Below are 23,699 nucleotides of genomic sequence, written 5' to 3' on the forward strand. Positions count from 1 at the left end.
TTCATCCAATCGATCGGCTTCAGTTACCAGCAGTAGCGAAGGAATCACTCCATCGGGTTCAGTTAACAGCCATCGATCGATCGCTCGGGTTCAGTAACGCGTAGCCTGCAGTGCAATCGCTCGGGTTCAGTTAGAGCCCAATGCCTCGCTCGGCTTCAGTTAGAGCCAATGCCTCGCACACACGTGCGTACGTATGAGAGAAACGCGCATCGCTCCGCCCGCGACCTCCCACCGTAACGGGCAACTCCCCGAAATTTTCCTCCCACTCACTTCTACCACGGTTTTTTCCGTCATGGACGGCCCAAAGAATGTCATGCAGCTACGTCTCCGGCCCGCCCAGGACGAAAAGCCCATTTTTTGTCATGATTTTTGGTCATAGAAGTAGGAGCCCACCACATCTATGATGATACCGGGTTTTGTCACAATTATCGTCATAGAAGTGTCATATGTATGACAGAAATTTTTTCCGTTCATCCCAAAATGTCACAGATGTGTCTTTTTTTGTAGTGATTATTACGGTGGGTGAACAAATTACTGTCGAGCAATTGATAGAAAAGCGAATAATTATGAGATTATCTAGGCATGATCATGTATATAGGCATCACGTCCGCAACAGGTAGACCGACTCCTGCCTGCATCTACTACTATTACTCCACACATCGACCGCTATCCAGCATGCATATAGAGTATTAAGTTCATAAGAACAGAGTAACGCATTAAGCAATATGACATGATGTAGAGGGATAAACTCAAGTAATATGATATAAACCCCATCTTTTTATCCTTGATGGAAACAATACAATACGTGTCTTGCAACCCTTTCTGTCATTGGGTAAGAACACTACAAGATTGAACCAAAAGCTAAGAACTTCTCCCATGGCAAGAAAGATCAATCTAGTAGACCAAACCAAACTGATAATTCGAAGAGACTTGCAAAGATAACTCAATCATACATAAAAGAATTCAGAGAAGATTCAAATATTATTCATAGATAAACTTGATCATAAACCCACAATTCATCGGATCTCGACAAACACACCGCAAAAAGAGATTACGTCGAATAGATCTCCACAAGAGAGGGGTAGAACATTGTATTGAGATCCAAAAAGAGAGAAAAAGCCATCTAGCTAATAACTATGGACCCGAAGGTCTGTGGTAAACTACTCACAACTCATCGGAGGGGCTATGGTGTTGATGTAGAAGCCCTCTATGGTGGATTCCCCCTCCGGCAGAATGTCAGCGACGACTCCAAGATGGGATCTCGTGGATACAGAAGGTTACGGTGGCGGAAATATTTCTTCGGCGGCTCCCTGGATGTTTTTGGGGTATGTAGGCTTATATAGGAGGAAGAAGTACATCGGTGGCCACCCGAGGGGCCCACGAGACAGGGGGGCGCGCCCAGGAAGGGTGGGCGCACCCTCCTATCTCGTGGCCGCCTCGGCTGCTTCTTGGCTTGCACTCCAAGTTCTCCGGATCATGTTCATTCCAAAAATCACGCTCCCGAAGGTTTCATTCCGTTTGGACTCCATTTGATATTCCTTTTCTTCGAAATACTGAAATAGGCAAAAAAACAGCAATATGGGTTGGGCCTCCGGTTAGTAGGTTAGTCCGAAAAATGATATAAATGTGTAAAATAAAGCCCATAGACATCCAAAACAGGTAATATAATAGCATGGAACAATCAAAAATTATAGATACGTTGGAGACGTATCATTCAGTAGTCATCACGTTGGAAGGCAATTGCCGGTTTAAGCCGCTGAAGCTGAAATTGGGATGACTCAAGCGTCATTGCATTGACATGGGGACACTTATGGCAGCTCTGGTTAAGTATGCCGATTCTGATAGTACCAAGGACCCCGAGTCTAAGGATGAAAGGCCGGGAAAGGGAAAGAAGAACGGCAACACCAAGGGGCAGCAGCACAACCCGGCTAGTCATGGAAACAATGGTAAGCGTAAAGCAGACAATAATTTGGATTTTGTGGCTAATACCAACATGCAGTGCAATGGTCAGCGTCGTAAGGGTAAACCGCCCCCACGGGGCGGAGGGTTAGGTATGAATCTGGAGCGCCTGTTAAATCAGCCTTGCCAAAAACACGGGACGCATGAGAAGCCAGCTACGCACCTCTGGAAGGATTGCTTTATTATGCGAGAGTTCAAAAACTCCAATCTCTTCCGATATGATCATGGGCCGTCCGGCGGTTCAGGACCCGGGTCTCATGGGCCGGGTTATGGAGGAGGTAATTCCGGTTCAGGATTTTAGGGTAATCAGGGTGGACATGGCAATCAAGGCAATCAGGGCAGTCAGAGAGGTTACAATCAATAGGGAAATCAACAGCAACAGTAGTCGGGTTACCTGAGCCACCCGAAGTAGTTGAATAGTGGGCAATATCATGTCTTCACAACTAGCCTATGCAAACGCGATCAGAAGCTTCATAAAACGGCGGTGAACTCCGTTGAACCGGCGGTGCCCCATTATTTACGCTGGTCTGAACAGCCCATTGTGTGGAGAAGAGAGGATCATCCGCCCCGGGTTGACAATCCGGGTCATCTGGCGCTGGTGGTGGCACCTCAGGTTGGGGGTTATAAGTTCACGAAGGTACTCATGGACGGGGGGAGCAGTATCAACATCTTATATTATGAGACCTTCCGTCGCATGGGGTTGACAGACAAAAATCTTAAACCGTCGAACACCGTTTTCCATGGCGTGGTGCCGGGTAAATCGGCTTATCCGGTCGGTAAGATAGCTCTGGAGGTTGCTTATCTGGTCGGTAAGATAGCTCTGGAGGATGCTATGATGACTATGATTCAAGATCGGAGACATTGACCTTTGAAGTGATGAAAATTTAGAGTCCATATCATGCCCTGTTTGGATGGCCGGCTTATGCTAAATTCATGGCAAGGCCCTCTTATGTTTATCTACAGCTCAAGATGCCGGGTCATAAGGGGACCATCATGGTTCATGGCAGCCGCAAGGTTTCTTTTGAGTGCGAACAGGGTGATGCGGCCTATGCTGAGTCAGGTTGTGCAATAGAAGAGTTAAAGTTCTACAAGGATAGGGTTGATCTGGCAGATATGACCTCTTTGAAAAAGCCAACTACAGAGCATGATCCAGCCCTGAAGTTTAAATCAGCTAATGAGACTAAGCTGGTTGACTTTGTTCTTGGCGATTCATCCAAGCAGTTTAGTATCAGCACTAACTTGGATCCGAAATAGGAAAGCGCGCTCATCGAGTTCATCCGTGAGAACCGAGAAATCTTTGCATGGAAACCTTCTGACATGCAAGGTGTACCGAGGGAACTCGCTGAGCACACTCTCATTATTGATCCTAAGTTTAAACCGGTCAAGCAGTTTCTCCACCACTTCAATGAAGAAAGGCAAAAGGCTATTAGTGAGGAGGAAGCCCGACTCTTGGCAGCAGGGTTTATGTCGGTGTACTAGGGTAGGGGTACCCTAGTACCCCGAACTTGTGCACGGGCATTTGCAGCACCCCGCGGCAAGGCTTGCCGGGCGACCGCCAAGATCCTCCGTGTTCCCCTGGGAGCCATTCAAGAACAATGTATTTAAGCCCAGGAGATAAGGCCCCGGCAAGAGGAGCTTGCCGGGAAGGCCAACCAAGGCACCCCAAGGAATTTGCCGCGACGCGCCACGCGTCCCGGCAAGGCAACAAGGCCCCGGCAAGAGGAGCTTGTCGGGAAGGCCAACAAAGGCATCTCAAGGACCGGTGAGCGACAAGCTTCCGTACCCGACAAGACAGCGGCCGCGGCAAGGCGCTTGCCGCGGCAGGCGGCCACTCTGTACCTACGCTCCAGCGCATCCACCAACGTGTCGCTCTGAGGGCCTTTCCAGGCGCGCGTGGCGGGAGGCTGTGCAGCCAGCGGTGCGCGGTGGCATGCAAAGCTGACAAGATCACCATCGTGGCGAACGGTAGCACCCCTAACGGTCCCTTTCTGCGCTGTTTGGACGACACAGACGGGCATTTAATGCCCTTGTCCCCTGCCGTCAGGGTTAGGTAGGATACACTGTACAAGTACTGTACCAACCACCTCTCTTTTTACATTTGTACCCTTCTCTGCGTTGCCACCTGTCGGTAGCCCCTTGAGCATATAAAAGGAGGCCCATGCGCAACGTAGAGGGGGGTCGGAGGTTCGGACCCAGAAACCCACTTAGCTCTCTCAAGCAAGAACATAATCCAATCAAACAAGCAGCAGTAGGAGTGTTATCTCTCCGGAGAGCTCCGAAGCTGGGTAAGCTGCTCGTGTGCTTCGCCTCGATCCGCTCTTCGCGCGATCTCCGCCCCCCGCCGAACCGAAAGGGGCCCGGTCCGCCGGCCCCATAGGTGTTCGCGGATCAGCTTCCCCGACATCTTTGGCGCGCCAGGTAGGGGGCGTCGAGATTGTGTGAACCTGATCCGGCGTTCACACGAGCTGGACCTTCGTTTTCTTCATCAACATGCCACCGAAGAAGAAGGCTTCGGAGGCAGCAGCTCCGTCCGCATCGCTCCCACCACCATTGGAGCAAACAGGTGGCGGGGAGGATGCTGGCGGAAGGACGGACGTCGTCGAGGAAGCTCACGACGCTGCCAGGCCCAAGGGCAAGGCGGCGCAGACCTCGACATCCGCGCTTGTTCCGCGCCCATCTCAGGAGGCGTAGGACCGACAGCGTCATGGTACTCGCAGTACCATACGTCTATTGGGCCAAGATCAAGCTGGTGGATCCCGGGGCGCTCAAGACCAGCATGCACGCCAACGTGACAGCACGAGCGAGACATGGTCGTCCGGACGGGATAATGCTCCTTCTAACATAGTTAGAAGTTCGAGCACATCCCGCTCCTCGCGCCGTCCGCCACTGCCACCCACCACTCCGGCAGAAGCTTTGGCGCGAGCGCAACTGCTCCTGGATTACCCTCCGACGTCGGACAAGATCGACGAGTGGAGGGCCACCATTCAGAGTCTCATCGGCTACGCCAACGGCGACACTCCACGGCAGCCGAGCGCGTCGCTGCTGCGGCAGGGTTGCCAGGCGCGAGCCGGTGGCGACGAAACTGGTGGAGGTGCAACCACCGTGCACTCACCACCCCGAAGGCCAAGATCGCCGACTCGCCGGATCCACCTCGACAGCGACTCCACCGCATCGTCGGATCCACGAGCTCGTCGCGATCAGCGCCAAGTTCTTCACGATCGACAGCAAGAAGACGCTCGTACCCGCATCGAGCGCCGGAGAGAAGCGCGACGTCAATCTGACAAGCGCGCTGGGCCCTCTATTGACATGCATGCGCCAGGGGAACTAGGCGATCTGCCGTACGCGGTAGGTTGCCCTGCGTTCACTCATGAGCTGCGGCAAGTCCAGTGGCCCAGCGCTAAGAACTTCAAGCCAGACGTACCGGAGAAGTACGACGGCAAGACGCATCCGTTGGAGTTCCTCAGCATCTACACCATTGCGGTGCAGGCTGCCAGGGGATGGGATGACAAGATCCTTGCCAACTACTTCCCGCTGGTGCTCAAGCCCAACGTCAGATCCTGGCTCATGCACTTGCCGGACAACTCCATATCCTCTTGGGCTGATCTGTGCAATCAGTTTGTCGGCGCCTTCACAGGCGGCAACAAGCCTCATGGCCAAGAAAGTGACCTTCATCTGCTCGCCCAGAAGGAAGGAGAACCCCTGCGCAAGTACATTCAGAGATTCAGCAGTGTACATCACAACATCCCAGACGTCCACCCTGCCGCGGTGATCAGCGCGTTCCATCAGAACGTGCGAAACCGCAGGATGCGGGAGGAGATGGCGATGTGCAAGATCAGAGACGTCAGTGAGCTATATGCCCTGGCCGACAAGTGTGCACGTGCTGAGGAAGGGAGGAGACTCCCCGGAGAGAACATAGGAGCAGGGGGATCTGACAGTGATGATGCTGCCCCGGCAAAGAAGAACCGGCGGCGAAATAACAGGAGGAAGAAAGGAAAAGAAGTGCTAGTTGTTGAGCAGTCCGGCAACGGTGGTGGCGCCAAGAAAGCCAAAGCTGGTGACTTCGGCAAGAAGGTTGCCGCGGAGGTGGCGGTCGCCGACAAGCAGGACGACACCAACAAGCAGTATTGCAAGATCCACCGCACCAAGGGCCACGATCTCCAGAGCTGCAAGAAAGTCGAGCAGCTTGTCGAACAGCAGAAGGCTGAGTACGAGCGGCGCGACAAGGAGAAAGCCCAGGAAGGTGCTGGCGGAGCTGGCAAGAAATGTCCCGGCCGAGGAGGACGCCGCGGCAAGGCCAAGCAGCGGCAAGGAGACAGACCTCCCCGCGGCCGTGACAAGGATGAAGATGATGACGACGATGAAGACTTGGATGAAGATGAGGCCGGTGAGCAGGAGTTCTAGAAAGCTACAGAGGTCCTTTGCATTGATGGTGGTGCTTCTCTGCATACTTCACACCGCCAGCTCAAGCAGTGGGTGCGGGAAGTCAATGCAGCAGAACCACCCATCGAGTCGCGCAAGCCTCTAAAATGGTCCAACACGCCTATCATCTTTGACATTGAGGACCACCCTGATCGCATAACTGCGGTCGGGTGCTTGCCGATGTTGGTTTCACCAACCATCCGCAACCTCAAGGTCACCAAGATGCTAGTTGACGGCGGGGCCGACTTGAACCTGATCTCCTCCGCGGTGCTCCAGAAACTCCAGATCCCTGACAGCGAGCTCGAAGAGACCGGTACCTTCCAAGGAATCAATCCGGGAAGGAGCAAGCCAAAGGGAAAGATCATGTTGCCGGTAACATTTTGCAGCGAGCTGAACTTTAGGACTGAGAGGATTACGTTTGATGTTGCTGACTTCCCATTGCCTTACAATGGGATACTTGGCCGTCCAGCACTAGCCAAGTTCATGGCTGCCTCTCACTATGCATACATCGTACTGAAGATGCCAGGCCCGATAAGTGTCATCTCTGTCCCTGGCGACAAGAAGGATGCTCTTATCTGCGCTGACAAGATCTACCGGGAAGCAACAGCCACAGCAGATTGCAAGTCACTTGCCGCTGAAGCTCCCGGGGGGAAGAAGAAGACAAAGTCCGGCAAGAGCTCTGATGCCCACTCCGGCAAGCGCACCTCTTCGGAGTGCTACGCTACCGTCGAGGACGCACCATCGAGCTCCACCGGCAAGTGTAAGAAGGCAATGGCAGCTCCACCTGAGACCAAGAAGGTGTCCGCCAAGGAGGACGGCACTGGTGGTACCTTCACCATCAGTGCCACTCTCGACCCCAAATAGGAAAGCGCGCTCGTTGCTTTCCTGCGGGCGAATGTCGACGTGTTTGCGTGGCAACCGTCTGACATCCCCGGTGTTCCCAGGAAAGTAATTGAGCACCACCTTGCCGTCTGTCCTCATGCGCGGCCCGTCAAGCAGAAAGTCAGGAAACAGGCAGTGGAGCGCCAAGAATTCATCGCATAAGAGATCAAGAAGTTGGAAGCAGCAGGCCTTGTCAGAGGAGTGCTCCATCCCATGTGGTTGGCCAATCCTGTTGTCGTGCGCAAGGCTAACGGAAAATGGAGACTTTGTATCGATTTCACCGATGTTAATAAAGCTTGTCCCAAAGACCCACTTCCTTTGCCGCGCATCGACCAGATTGTTGACTCCACGGCTGGATGTGATTTGCTTTCATTTCTTGATGCATACTCAGGATATCATCAGATCTTCATGGCAGAAGAGGATGAGGAGAAGACCGCATTCATTACCCCGTGTGGCACGTACTGTTTTGTACGGATGCCTTTCGGTTTGAAGAACGCTGGTTCGACATTTGCAAGGGTTGTCCATCACGCTTTTGAGCCACAAATGCACAGAAATGTGGAAGCCTACATGGATGACATAGTGGTCAAAAGCAAGGATAGGGCAACTCTGATCCAAGATTTGAACGAGACATTTGCAAATCTGCGCAAGATCAACCTCAAGCTTAACCCCGAGAAGTGCGTGTTTGGAGTCCCTTCCGGCAAGCTTCTCGGGTTCTTCGTGTCTCAGCGGGGAATTGAAGCCAACCCCGACAAGATCAAGGCCATTGAACAGATTGAAGCGCCAAAGCGCGTCAAGGATGTACGAAGGCTTGCCGGTTGCATGGCTGCTCTCAGCAGGTTTATCTCTAGATCTGCTGAGCACGCCCTGCCGTTTTTCCAAATATTGAAAAAGGCAGGTCCAATGAAATGGACTCCGGAGGCGGAGGCTGCGCTGCAGGACTTGAAGAGATACCTGTCCTCCACTCCAACACTTGTCGCACCTAAGCCACAAGAGAAGTTGCTGCTATATATAGCGGCAACCAATCAAGTGGTTAGTGCTGCATTAGTGGTGGAGAGGGAGGCAGATGATGAGCCAGCAACCATGGCAGATGCATCCAGCGACAAGCGGGGGGCTTCGCCGACAAGCTCTAGTCCCGACAAGGATAGATCTGCGCAGGAGCATGACAAGATGCATAAGAAAATGGTGCAGCGCCCAGTTTACTTTGTTAGTTCCCTTCTGCAGGGGGCTAGGTCAAGGTACTCTGGTGTGCAGAATTGCTATTCGGCCTTCTCATGGCCTCGAGAAAGCTGCGCCATTACTTCCAAGCACATGAGATCACAGTTGTCACCCGCTTTCCGCTAAAGAGGATACTGCAGAATCCAGAAGCAACAGGAAGGATTGTCGAGTGGGCACTGGAACTGTCAAGCTTTGGCCTCAAGTTTGAAAGCACTTCAACTATCCAAAGCAGAGCATTGGCAGAATTCATAGCAGAGTGGACGCCAACACCAGATGAAGAAATTCCAGAGACGAGCATCCCCGTCAAGGAGGCAAGCAAAGAGTGGCTGATGTACTTTGATGGTGCCTTCTCGCTGCAAGGTGCCGGTGCGGGCGTGCTGCTTGTCGCACCCACCGGAGAGCACCTCAAGTACGTAGTCCAAATGCACTTTCCCAAGGAGCAAGCAGCGAACAATACTGCAGAGTATGAAGGATTGCTTGCCGGTCTCAGGATCGCAGCAGACCTTGGGATCAAGAAGCTCATTGTCATGGGTGACTCGCAGCTTGTCGTCCGCCAAGTGAACAAAAACTATCAGAGTCTGTTGATGGAAGCATATGTTGATGAAGTGAGGAAGCTAGAAGAGCACTTTGATGGCCTACAGATGGAGCATGTCCCTACAGCTCAGAATGACATTGCCGATGGCCTGTCAAAGTGCGCCGCACTGAAGTTACCTGTGGAACCAGGGATCTTTGCGCTCAAGCTGACCCAACCATCCGTGACACCATCAACTGGACAAAGTAAGAAGAGGAAGTTGATTTCTGGCGACTACTTTCCGGCAGAGCTCCCTGAAGCCGCCACCAATAAAGTCCCCAAAATCAACACCAAGGATGCTGAGGAACGATCTGCTCCGGCAAGCCTTATGGTTTGTTCCATCGTAGCAGACGCTCCCGACAAGCTTTGCTCCGGCAAGCTTGCCGGGGGACATCAAGCTCCTGCTGAGCCACAGGTGCTCGCCGTAGAAGCGGATGTTCCCCCAGCAGTAGATGTGCCTTTAGTCCTTGTTGTCGAGCCACAAGCTCCAGCATGGGCATAGCAGATTGTCCATTTCCTTCAGACAGGAGAACTTCCCGAAGAGCAAGAAGAAGCGAAAAAAATAGCCCGACAGTCAAGTATGTACCAGTTTGTCGATAGCATACTGTACAGAAGAAGACTCAACGGGGTGAAATTGAAGTGTATTTGCTGGGAAGACGGACAAAAGCTGTTGGCAGAGATACATGGAGGCATATGTGGTCACCACATTGGCGCAAGAGCACTTGCCGGCAAGGCTTTCCGGCAAGATTTCTTTTGGCCGACAGCCCTCCAGGATGCAACTGCACAAGTAACCAAGTGTGAAGCAGGCCAGTTCCATTCCAAATAGATACACCAGCCAGCTCAAGCTCTCCAGACGATCCCTTTATCCTAGCGATTTTCGGTCTGGGGGCTCGATATCCTCGGCCCCTTTCCCCGAGCTGTCGGGGGCTTTGAATACTTGTACGTTGCAATCAACAAGTTCACAAAGTGGCCGGAAGTGGAGCCAGTGAGGAAGGTGACAGCACAGTCAGCGATCAAGTTCTTCAGGTCAATTGTTTGTCGTTTCAGGATCCCTAACAGGATCATCACCGACAACGACACACAATTCACGAGCCGCACCTTCATGCAGTACGTCCAAGATCTTGGCGCCAAGATCTGCTTCGCTTCTGTTGCTCATCCGAGAAGCAACGGTCAAGCGGGGAGGGCAAATGCTGAAGTGCTGCGCGGGCTCAAGACCAGAACTTTCAATAGGCTGCACAAGTGCGGAAGAAACTGGATCGAGGAGCTGCCGATGGTTCTTTGGTCGATCAGGACGACGCCAAATCGAGCCACCGGACAGACACCTTTCGCTCTAGTCTATGGAGCGGAGGCAGTTCTCCCCACGGAACTCGTATATGGCTCACCTCGAGTGCTCGCTTATGATGAGCTTGAGCAAGAGCAGCTGCGACAAGATGACGCACTGCTCCTTGAGGAAGATCGTCTTCAGGCTGCTGTACGAGCTGCTCGATACCAGCAAGCTTTGCGCCGCTACCATAGCCGCAAAGTTAAAGCCAGAAGCTTCGAGGAAGGCGACCTTGTTCTTCGGCGTGTTCAGTCCGCCAAGAATTCCAACAAGTTGACGCCGAAGTGGGAAGGCCCTTATCGGGTGAAACGAGTCACTAGGCCCAGCGCTGTCCGCCTTGAGACCGAAGATGGCATTCCGGTGAGCAACTCCTGGAACATTGAGCATCTTCGTAAGTTTTACCCATAGGGCGCGGTTGCCGGAACCTGTTTCGACAACCACCTTTTGTACAAGTCTTGCCGATGTTGCATGTAATCCTTTGTACAAAGCCGGGCGCAGATCCCGTGCATAAGTAAAGCTCATGTGCTCTGCACATCTTGTCAATTTCATGCATTAAATTCTTTCTCGCATGCGTTATCTGACACTGTGTGCAGCACCTACCCCCGGTAAGCGATAACGAGCCGAAAGGCTCCATATCTTTATTTTCTCTTCTTTCTTTTTCTCAACAAAGGAAAGGAAAGTTCCCTCGCACACAAGTTTGTCGGGGGGAAGGAGAAGATAATGGTGTGGACCAGGTGTCGTTCAAGCAAATTTCGCCTTGCCGGGAAGCAAACGACAGAAAAGCTAAGTTGCCAAAGTTTGAGCAATTAGTTTTAAATTTTTAAGTTATCTTCCTCGAACGACCCTGCTTTGTATGGAAAACCTGTGCGCAGGGGAACCAACTCGTAGCTAGTTGCGCCCTTACTTTGTTTCGAGTCTGCTCAACAGCTTAAGTGTGCTGCATCTAGTCGCGACAAGGTTTCTTGTCGGAGGCGGCACCGCCAGCAGGCTGCTGAAGTCCCGCACTCAGCGCTGGCGGCTCGGGTGCCTGCGCAGACAAGTTCCCTAAGAGCGTAGGGTAAAAAAATACAAAGGAAGGAATCTAGGAGAGGAAATAACGTAGCAATCGATACCAGAAATAGCTTGTCGAGTTATATTACAAAATAAACTTGTCGCGGCCCTAACAGATTGATCTCATAATGTGGCCAGCAACGACAAGGAGAAAAAGACATGGGCGGCCTAGTCTACGCGATCGCCTTCAACCCTCTTGATCTCGCTCACCTTGTCCACAATGGGTGCGACAAGGGCCTTGAGCGCATCCCGATCGGCGTCTGGCGGCAAGGACTTGAGGATGTTGGTGAAGCTGAGGCCTGGATTGCGGAAGGCCACCTTCATCAACACCTTCTGGAGAACTCCTACGCAGATCCTGCGCGACTCGTCGGCCAGCTGCTTTGGGATCCTCTCCCGGAGCCGCTGGAGTGCCGTCGCCACACCCTTGAAGAACAGGCTGAGCTTGGCGCTGGGCTGGAGACGCTCATCGGAGGGATACCCGAAGTCCTCTACCCCCAGCTGCGCCAGCTCCCCATCGATGACTGCGGCGATATTCACCAGACCCTCGGTCCAGTGCTCCACAGTATCCCTGAATGCATTCTGGGTAAAGGCAATGCTCTCCAGCAGCGCCTTGTCAGCCTTGACCTTCTCCGACAAGGTCACCTCTTGCTCCTTGGTGGCGTCCAGCGTCTGCGTCAGCATGGCCAGCTTCAGCTCGAGATCCGCGTTGGAGTCCTTGGCGGTGCTGAGCTCCTTGTTCCTCTCAGCGAGGAGACCTTGCAGCTCACCATGGGCAGCAGCGTCCTTCTCGCGCTCAAGCCTGAGCGCGGCAAGGTCTTCGCCGCTCTTCCTAATATTGGCCTCCAGCTGCGCCACCTTCGCCTCCAGCTCTTTCTTGGCGGCCTCTGCAGCTGCGGCAGCGTCCTTTGCTTCCTTGAGCGCCCCGCGAAGTGCTTCCTCGCGCGCGACAAGCTCCTCATCATAGCTGTCGAGGTTGGCCTTCCGCTGCACCAATTCGCCTTCTCGCGCGGCCTGCTTCTCAGTAGCAAGCCTTTGTTCCTCCTCAGCTTCAGCCTTCTCAAGAAGGAAGGCTGTGCGCTCCGCATCGAGTCGCTCCCGCTCCTGTGCCAGGGACCGGAGAGCTTCTTGATTAATGCCTCGGAGCTCCTCCGCGCATTTCTCCATATCAGCTCCCGCCCTCAAGACAAGTGCTTCCCGGGAAGCCAACTTGGCTTGTCGCGCGCGGTAGAGTGACAGCAGCTTCCGCAGCAGCTGCTCCTCCTCGGGCTCGCCACTGCTGCTGCTTGGCGCATCGACCAGCGACAGCCCGGCGGAGGCGAGCACCTCCTCGTCAAAAACTTCTCCCTCGACCGGCGCCCTAGAGCTCGACGCCCAGGGGAGCTTGATGAAGATACCATCCCCGGCCTTCAAGTAGGCGCCGGGCTGGGGCTCTTCGGAGCCTGGCTCCGCGGCAGCGGCGGAGGGCTCGGCGGTCGGCGCAGCGCCTGGCGCTCCTGCGGCCTCAGGGCCGTCGGTGCGATCGCCCGACCCCTCGCCCGCTTCCGCGGCGGCAGCCTTGGCGGCCTCTTCGCCGGCGGGCTCATCAACGCCGGCCCCTTCTTCGTTGGCGGCGGTGCCGGCGTTGCTGCCACGCGCGCCCTCCTCGCCGGCGTCCTCGATCTCCATTGGCTCCGCAGCAGATGGATCTGAGGAACGAAGGAGGGACAAAAGTCAAGCAAGAATCCAAGAAAGGAAATTCTAGAAGAAGAAGAACCCAAGGGGAAGATTTCAGGCAAGATGGATACCTGTACCAAGATCTGCAGTTGCGGTCTCAGCCGCCGAAGGGTCGTTGGTGCTGTCCCTTGCCGGAGAGCGGTCCCTTGCCGGGGAGTTCTCCCTTGCCGGAGAGCGCTCCCTTGCCGGGGACTCCTCCCTTGGCGGCATAGTCGAAGCAGATGGCGCTTCAGGGGCGGCTTCCGGGCCCTCCTGGTGAGGCTGTTCTGCTCCTACACAAATCAACAAGCAAGATATCAGTAGAGAAAAGAGCACCCACGTGCGCCCGACAGCAGGAAGCGAAACTACAAACTTATGCTGGGGGCTGCGCTGGGGGCTACTTTGGGGAGTGGCTGCAGGATCCGTCAAGGTGGTCTCAGACCCACCCCCTGCTGACACGGTGGGATCATCTTCGATGACAATCACCGAAGCCTTGGCCCTCTTCGCCGCTCTCTGGGCCAGCGTCCTGAAAAGGAATGGGTTCAGATCGAAGCAAGTCAGATGCAAGACGAGAGCAACAAGATAGCAAGAATTGAAGAACTACGAGGGCAGCAAGGGGAACTTACTCTTCTTCCTCCTCGTCGGAGCTGAGCGCGGAAAGATCGAAGTCCGGCTCCCTAGCCCGCTTGACAGGGGCAGCGGTGGTGGACCGAGAAGATCCCGCTCCAGTTGCCGGAGCAGCGTGAGGCGCTCCCGCGGCAACATTTCTTGCTGCGGTAGAGCGTGTCGCATGGCTTGGCGGCTGTTGGCCCGTTCGCCGCCCCGCTATGTCCCCGGTCCTGCGGAGACGCCTTCTTGGCGGGGCCGGGGGCTCCGCCTACGGCAGGCTGTCCGAAGGCTCGGGCTCTTCCTCGCCGGCCTCGCTCGGCTCAGCCTCAGAGCCAGCAAGATCTTCCTCGCCAGTAAACTCCGCGCGCTCGGCAAGGCTTGCCGCCTCTGCCGCCTCCGCCTCCTCCAAGGTGTATCCGAACGCACCCGCGGCAGCTGCTGCCGCAGCCTCTTCCGCCCTGGTGGCGATGCGCTGCAGCTCCGCGTCGGTGGTGTCGCGGGTGAGGCTCTTCTGTTCGTCGGCATGGACCGGCACTTCTACCAAATCATCGAAGAACGCCTGCACGACGTCATCCGCAGGCTCTTGCCATGTTGGGGCGATTCCGTGCGAGTCACACAGAGGCATCATCGCGCGGATCCGATCAAGCGACGAGTTGTTGCACAACAGAACGACATTCCGCGACAACATGAATGGGTGCTGAGGGTCGCGCTTGAACAACTCCAGGAGCATCGCATCCAGCTCCAGGACGGTGAAATTGAAGTTGAGGCCCGGGCGTAGCCTCATGATGTCCGCCAAATTCTTGAACTCCCAGGCAGGCCTCCCCCTCTCCTGCAGGGGGGCGATGCGGCGGCGAAGGAAGTCTGCGCCTACAGCGCCTACAGTTACCCGGCAAGCCTGAGGCGAAGGATCCTGGTGATGGTGATCTTCAGCCTCTCATCTTCCGGAGCCATATTGCTCCAATCATTGCCGCGCACTATTGGGGCTTGGCGCACGGCAGTGAATGGCTGCGGGTTCCCCTCGACGATCCAGCACCACTCCGCCCTCCACTCCTCCCACTTGCTGCGAAGCTCTCCCTCCAGATAGGCGTCCTTCTTGCCGACCCTCGAGATCCAGGCAATCCCGCCGGCAAGGGGCTCTCCTCTCTCGACTCGGGGGATAAAGAAGTGGCGGAAGAGGGCAACATTGGGGTGGACTCCGACAAAGTTCTCGCACAGATGTGCGAAAACTGCCATAGTCAGAACGGCGTTGGGGGTGAAGTCAAGGAGGCGAAACCCGTAGGTGTTCATAATGTCGAAGAAGAATTCTGAGAAGGGCGGGCAGAGCCCGCAGTAGAAGAACAACGGGAAAAAGGGGTACCCGTTCGGAGCCAATCTCGAAGCAGAGGCCGGAAGTACCCTCATGCGCGGATGCACCCGCGTCTCCGTCGACCAGAAGAGGTGGAAGTACTCCCTCAGCTCCGCCGCGCCGAGCTAAGGGGGGAAGAGGGCCCGCTCCTTCCGCAGCGCCGCGAGCCGCTGCGCCTCGGCCGACTTCACGCCCTTCCCCTTGTCGGCTTTCGGAGCCATGGCGGAGGTGGTGGGAAAGGTCGACGGCGTTGGTGATGCTAGTGGCAATGGGGGGCGGAGCGCTGCTCTCTCTCAGCTCGGAAAAGAAGGGGGGAGTGGCGGAGGCTTGTGAAGACGGAGTAGTAGCAACCAGCATGGGGGAACGAACTGCCCCTGTTTCCTCTGCTTATAAAGAGGGACGGGGCGGACGTTTCGCCCTTCCGAATAAAGAAACCACCCATGATCTCCCCCACAATGCCGCGATCAGCGCGTGCCGTTGGGGGGAGGCGCGGTGGATACGGAGCAAGATTCGGCGTGGCCCAGGCCGCGTGTGCCCGTGCCCTGTCTTGGGCCTGGCCCAACAGCGCTCGGCACCGCGTATGGCCCAGGCCCGAGGGCTCCTGTCGGTGTACTAGGGTAGGGGTACCCTAGTACCCCGAACTTGTGCACGGGCAGTTGCAGCACCTCGCGGCAAGGCTTGCCGGGCGACCGCCAAGATCCTTCGTGTTCCCCTGGGAGCCATTCAAGAACAAAGTATTTAAGCCCAGGAGATAAGGCCCCGGCAAGAGGAGCTTGCCGGGAAGGCCAACCAAGGCACCCCAAGGAATTTGCCGCGACGCGCCACGCGTCCCGGCAAGGCAACAAGGCCCCGGCAAGAGGAGCTTGCCGGGAAGGCAAACAAAGGCATCTCAAGGACCGGTGAGCGACAAGCTTCCGGACCCGACAAGACAGCGGCCACGGCAAGGCGCTTGCCGCGGCAGGCGGCCACTCTGTACCTACGCTCCAGCACATCCACCAACGTGTCGCTCTGAGGGCCTTTCCAGGCGCGCGTGGCGGGAGGCTGTGCAGCCTGCGGTGCGCGGTGGCATGCAAAGCTGACAAGATCGCCATCGTGCCGAACGGTAGCACCCCTAACGGTCCCTTTCTGCGTTGTTTGGACGACACAGACGGGCATTTAATGCCTTTGTCTCCTGTCGTCAGGGTTAGGTAGGATACACTGTACAAGTACTGTACCAACCACCTCTCTTTTTACATTTGTACCCTTCTCTGCGTTGCCACCTGTTGGTAGCCCCTTGAGCATATAAAAGGAGGCCCATGCGCAACGTAGAGGGGGGTCATAGGTTCGGACCCAGAAACCCACTTAGCTCTCTCAAGCAAGAACATAATCCAATCAAACAAGCAGCAGTAGGAGTGTTATCTCTCCGAAGCTGGGTAAGCTGCTCGTGTGCTTCGCCTCGATCCGCTCTTCGCGCGATCTCCGCCCCCCGCCAAACCGAAAGGGGCCTGGTCCGCCGGCCCCATAGGTGTTCGCGGATCAGCTTCCCCGACAGGCGTTCGGGAAGGATGAATCGCTCCCGAAAAGGAGTCTATTGATTCTCTCCCAATTGGTTGGATCGTATCTGGAGTGATGCTTAACCCGGCCAATTGTGTCTTCGGTGTTCCAGCAGGCAAGCTTTTGGGCTTTCTAGTGTCTAACAGGGGCATTGAAGCTAATCCAGAGAAAATCAAAGCTATTACCTCGCTTTCTAAACCGGCATGTATCAATGATGTTCAACGTCTGGCGGGTCGAATTGCAGCACTGAGCCGGTTTATCAGCCAATTGGGGGAGAAGGCTATTCCTCTATATCAGATGATGAAAAAGACAGATAACTTTATCTAGAGTGATGCTGCTAATGCGGCATTTGAGGATTTAAAGAAGCAATTGGTCGAGCCGCCTGTCCTTGCTGCCCCCATTGATAAGGAACCATTGCTGTTATATGTGGTTGCTACCACCCAGGCTATCAGTGTGGCTATTGTGGTGGAGCGTAAGGAGGCCGGTAAGGAGTATCCGGTTTAGCGGGCAGTTTATTACGTTAGTGAGGTGCTTATTGAGTCCAAGCAGAGGTACCCGCATTGGCAAAAACTGGTGTATGGAGTGTTCATGGCCAGCCGGAAACTTAAGCAGTATTTTCAGGGTCATCCCATCACTGTGGTCAGTTCGTCTCCTTTGGGGGATATCATCCAGAACAGGGAAGCCACTGGCCGGGTTGCCAAGTGGGCCATCGAACTTGGACCTCACAGGGTAAAGTATGTGCCTCGTATGGCCATTAAGTCCCAGGCTCTTGTGGATTTCATCAATGACTGGACAGAGTTGCAGGCACTAGAGGATAAACCGGATAACACATACTGGAGTATTCATTTCGACGGATCCAGACAATTGGAGGACTCGGGGGCTGGAGTGGTCCTTACTTCCCCTCGAGGTGGCAAATTTTGTTATGTTCTCTGCTTAATGTTTCCTTGTACTAACAATGCAGCTGAGTATGAGGCCTTGCTCCATGGTCTTCAGATGGCTAAGGAGATGAACATAATCCGGGTATGATGCTTTGGGGACTCCGATTTGGTGTCTCAACAAGTCTCTGGTACTTGGGATTCTAAGGATCCACTTATGGCGGCTTATCGGCGTGAAGTGGATATTATTGCTGGTCACTTCAAGGGTTATCAGGTCGAACATATCGATTGGCACAAGAATGAAGCGGCGGATGCTTTAAGCCAGCTGGGATCTCAGCGTAAACCAGTGCCGCCTAATGTTTTTCTTGACATTCTACATAACCAGTCGGTCAAGATACCAACTGAAGAGGATTTGGCTATCCCTGACCCGGAAGCTCAATTAGTGGCGGTTCTTCATGCTATCCCCGATTGGACGGAGCCCTACTTGGCATACATGACCCGAGGTGAGCTACCTGAAGATGAAGTTTTGGCCCGACAGATAATTCGGCGATCCAAGTCCATGACTATTGTCAATGGCGAGTTACACCATTGCAGTGTTTCGGGGGCGTTTCAGCGCTGTGTTTCTCCTGAAGAAGGCTGTGAGATCTTGCATGAAATCTATGAAGGGGATTGTGGCCATCACGCCGGTTCAAAATCCCTTGTGGCTAAGGCTTTCCGACACGGTTTTACTGGTTAACAGCTCATGCTGATGCTTTGGATCTGGTCAGAAGATGTGACGGTTGTCAGAAATTTTCACGCTGAGCCCATGTTCCGGCCCAGGAATTGAGGATGATTCCAATTACCTGGCCGTTTGCAACTTGGGGGCTGGATATGGTTGGGCCTTTTAAGAGGTCCAAGGATAGGAAGACCCACCTTTTGGTGGTGGTTGATAAATTCACCAAGTGGGTGGAGGCAGAGCCAGTCAGCAAGTGTGACGCAGCCACGGCGGTTCAATTCATGAAGAAGGTGATTTTTCGCTTCGGTTTTCCACACAATATTATAACAGACAATGGCACGAACCTATCCAAGGGTTCTATGGAAGAGTTCTGTCAGCGTAAGCACATCCGGCTTGATGTGTCATCAGTGGCTCGCCCCCAATCCAATGGTCAAGCGGAGAGAGATAATCAAGAAATCTTAAAGGGTATCAAGCCCTGGCTTATGGTCCCTTTGCAGAGGACGCCGGGTTGTTGGGTGGAAGAGTTGCCCTCTGTTTTATGGAGTATTAATACCACCCCCAACATATCTACGGGTTATACACCTTTCTTCATGGTTTATGGAGCAGAGGCAGTTCTCCCAAGTGATATTCGCCATGACTCGCCCCGAGTGGCAGCTTATGTTGAAACGGACAATGAAAGAGCACGCCAAGATGTGTTGGACCTATTAGATGAAAAGCGGGACATTGCGGCAGCTTGTTCGGTGATTTATCAGCATGACCTGCGGCGTTATCACAGCCGCCGGGTTAAAACCAGAGCTTTTCAAGAAGGCGACTTAGTGCTCCGGCTTATCCAAGATCAGACCGACATGCACAAGTTATCCCCACCTTGGGACGAGCCCTTTGTGGTCAGCAAGAATCTGAAGAACAGGTCATACTACCTTATCGATGTTCGAGAGCACAAAGACTCACGCAAATCGGAGGAGGAGACCCGCCGGCCGTGGAATATAGCTCATCTTCGGCCTTACTATACCTAAGCCACAGGCTCCTACTATGTACATATTTTTGACAATGTATATATTATGATCAATATAATAAACCGTCATCCTTGCTGAAGCAGGGCCTCTGCCTTTATTCAAAAAGATTTCTTGGTTACATGGGGGCTTCTGCTTATAAAGCGGAGTTTTGATTGTCCATTAAACCGGCTTATAAAGCCACAACAAAGCTTGGGAGCTTCACACCCAAGGGGCCAAGGAGAGTCTGTTTCCAAGCACAGCTCAAACGTAGGCACCCACTGAGCAAAGCTCAAAATGTTACTTGGGGGTTGTTTTTGCACGACAACAAAGTGTTTTAGAGGACCCTTGTAATAGGCTATCAAGCCAGGCTTGGAAGCCATGTGTATTCACCTAAAACCCCGGGTTAACCTGCCTTCATCAAGACACTCCGTCCAGGTAATCCTAGTATGACCCGCCGAACATTTGACAAGTCAATCTTGTACAGACCCTGAACTTGTCAAAGTTAAAACGATGATTGGTTAATGTGAGGTCCATCTTAAAAGACTTTATTAAATGGTTTAATTCAGTGGCCTTGCAGCCCATGAAAAGCCTCAAATTTGGGCCTGGCAGCCCTTGAAAAGCCTCGACTACAAGTTTTTTATTTTTGCTTTTATTTGCCAAAGTTTTTCTCTTTTGATTAGGTTTTGAGGTAAACCAACGTCTATTGACCCGGCCTAACTATAAGTCATCAATATAACCCGGTGTTTTGTTAACCCGGCGTGGCTTTCAAGTATAAGTTGTTAATACACAACCAATTATAAACTGGTGTTTATTAACCTGGCCTAGCATTGAATATAAGTCGCCAGGATGATCATCCGGTGTTTATCATAACCCGACATGGCTTATTATACACTAGCACAGCATGGTGGAAGTCATCAACACTCAGGGGTTGGGTTATCACCCTTATTAGGAAGAAAGTTGGTAAACCAACGATGTGATTCAATATCACAGGTATGATGTATTTCATATTTCTTTATCTTTACAGCCTTGGTTATAAACCCTGGCTGTATATTGGGCATTATGACCCGTCTGGCGGTAAACTGCCAGGACAATTTTTAGTTTATTCTATGCAGAAACAGGATTGCATAAAGATGTTAAAGATCATAAGCAGACATAGAATCTTCATGACGGACTAACAATATTGTGCAGAGTAAATATGCGTGAAGGCATAGCAGACCAAGTGTTTAAGCTAGCCCATTACAAGGCGTTTTGATTGCCCAAAAGAATAATAGTTTTTCAAGGATGACAACATGCCGATGATAAACCGGCCACCGGATCATGGTTCTTCCGCACGCTGTTTTGAAGGTTGTGGATCGTTCTGCGCCGGTTCATCCTCCTCCTCTCCACCAAGTGGCTGGAAGTCAATAGTTGCCCAGTCAATCCTAGTTAAGGCTCGGAAGACAGCTTCATCACTTATAAGGGTGGACAGTTGAACATCAGGGGCATAAGTGTGCTTACGGATTGGCGGGATAAGATTTTGCACTTCATAAATCGATGCATCAATCCGTTTGTTATCTGCGTCATAAATCGACCGGTAGAAAGACAAATCAGTCTCTTCAGCTAGTTTGCTTGCAAGAGGACGCATCTCCTTTGTCAAAGCTCTCAGGGCATCAGTATCAAAGTCTGTACCATCCTCTTTTTGGCTGGGATAGCTGTTTCCAATATCTTCCAGATCAAGATCAGATATCCAAGCTTTGGCCCGAGTTAATGCAGACAGAGCACCGGCTCTTGTAGCTGATCTCTTTACTTCCTCAAGCTGGGCAGGTGTCATGGATAACTTTGCCAATGTGTCCTTGATCAAAGTTGGGGGCGGTTTATTGTATGAGGCTGTACAGATGACCCGTTGGACACCGATATATAACTGCTCTATTAAAGTATAGGTAGCCTTCAGTTTCTTGCGCATGTCTGATCCAAGATAAGCAACAGGGCTACCTGCAATGGTGAAAGCATGATTATTAAACCGACAGTTTCAAGGATGTTTAAGTATAACTTATGAAGAAGGTATTTACCAAAGACAGCAGAGGTCATAGCGTTTATCTGTCGCTTTAGGCCAGTCAGCTCTTCTGTCACCGGCTTAAGGTCCGCTTCAGCATCCTCTGTCCGCTTTAGTAAAGTTGTTTTTTCTGCCTCCCAATCTGCTCGTTCGCCTTTGAAGTTGTCCTTCAGCTTTTCCATGGCTGTTAGAGCGCCAGTCATCTCTTCTTTAGCCTTGGAAGTTTCTGCTTGCTGGGACTTGATATTCTCTTGAAGGTCGGCGATTTGGGATTCCTTCTTGATCATCATCATGCAAGGAATAGTTAATGAGTTAATACCGCATCTTTGAAGTCCCAAGCACATAACAAGTTATACACTTGGCACTTGGGGCTAATGCGGATTGCTTTTTATGAACTGATATTTTAAAAGTCCCAAGCACATAACAAGTTATATACTTGGCACTTGGGGTCTAATGCATACCGGATCAAATCCAGGTTATCAAGTTTTTATTAAACCGGATTCTATTGATGGTTATCAGGAATTTTGGAGAACTGCATGACAGAAGATGTACCGGTTCATCCTAAAGGTATAAACCAATCCATAGGGGCTACAGATGTAGAAATTCAATACTATTCTACTACAAGTCCCGATTCACAATAATCTTATGAACCGACCCTTGGGGCTACTGGAGTTGATATTCTAAGCCAATTTAAAGGAAAATTTATGCAAAGGAATGGATATTTACCTCATATCACTCCTTCATCAGACCTATTAAGCCGTCTTCATAATCACGGCTTGTATACAGGCGGTTTAAGTATCCAGAGTGGATGTCCTGAGCATTGAGGTGAGCATAGCTGGATAAATCTGTTTTCTACTTTCCCTTGTCCACAGCAGAGAATTCTTCCTTGGCACTATGCTTTGATAAAGCGATAGGATTGCCAGGAGCAGTGTGACCAAAGCCGGTAATCACAACATCATCTGTGGTGCCATCAACAGTCTTTGCTGGGGTCGGCGGTTTATCAAATGTTCTTGCCGGGCTTGGCGGATCGACAGATGGGTTTGGCGGATTAGCAGACTGGCCGGTTGGTTTTATTTCTCCCGGTTCAGCAAAAATGTCTTGAGCTTGAGGTACCGGATCATCCAGGATATTTTCATCATTTTGATCAAAAGCTTCTAAAATCTTCTTCGGTTCAGGGGCCGGATTGTCATCAGCTGGTGTAGTCAGCTTGGCTTTCTTGCTAAGTCTAGCTTTGGCACTGAAGATGACAGATGAAGAGGTTAGTACAATAAACCAGTACAAGGTATAAAAGGTTAAATATAATATGCTTACCCCGGAACAGTCTTGAGGAAGGGCACTTGTGTGGCTGATGACTCGCTAGAGGATGAATGGGAGGTTCCCTGATAATTTGAATCAGACGGATTAAGAGGATTTCAGAAGTAACCCGCCTTGGGATAAAGTTTATTAGAAGTATAAAAGACCTCTTGACGAGCTTGCGAATCAGAGAGTTCGGTAAACCGGAGGAGGTAACTTGTCGGCCACTATGTCGAGTGGTACGGCGAGCTTCAGGATGCTGCATCTTCAAAGAAAAGTGTGGATCCGAATAAGCAAGAGGGTGTGAACATTTTACTTTCCGGACTATGCGACAGAGTTTTCGTACTGGCACATGATTAGAGTCAGAAGATAAAACAATTACCTCTACGTCACCAGCGCGACTAGCTTCTGCATCATCCTGATAATAATCATTGTCAATGAGATGTACGAAAAAGGAACCAACAGAGTCAAGTTCTACCTCTGACTCCGGGTCATCAAGCTCTTCATCATTGGGAATATCAGAAGCCTTGGTGGTTTTATTCTTTGCTGGCCTATTTGTGCCCTTGGTCTTAACACGAGGTGCTCTCGCCGGTTTATCTTGTGATTTCCTCTTCCAGAACGGATCATCACCCTCTATAGATGGACAGAAAATTGTAAAGAATTTTAAAGAGGAGGCGGATTAAGACAAAAATGAGGTGATTCTAACAGCAAGCTGTTTGTTGGACGCACAGAAGGGACTAAGCCCTACTCTGCTACATACAGCCACCGGTTCATGAAGCATATCCTTCACCGCTTCAGTGACTTCATCCTCAGTGAGCTGGATGTCAATATGATGTTGAGGGTCTTTCAGATCTCTTGTGTACTCACACATTAAACCGGGGCGTCGGCTGAAAGGAAGAATACTCCAAGAAACCCAACATCAAATGAAATCAACGCCTGTTAGACTATTTGCAACAAAGGCTCTGAGTTTTGATAGATGAGCGGCATATTTGGATCGCTCCTTGGCGGTTAACTGTTGAGGGACCAGATGAGTTTTGGTAAGCCGATACGCTCGATAACCCGGCAGAGGATTTTCATTGTATGGAGCTGTATTGTGATAGTAAAACCAAGTCTGATTCCAGTCCTTGGGTGGTGTAGGACCTTGAGAAGAGGTGTCTAGAGGGGGGTCATTAGACACTAAGTACCAAAGTTGCAGT

This window comes from Triticum dicoccoides, chromosome 5B, assembly GCF_002162155.2.
Source record: "Triticum dicoccoides isolate Atlit2015 ecotype Zavitan chromosome 5B, WEW_v2.0, whole genome shotgun sequence".
NCBI lineage: Eukaryota > Viridiplantae > Streptophyta > Magnoliopsida > Poales > Poaceae > Triticum > Triticum dicoccoides.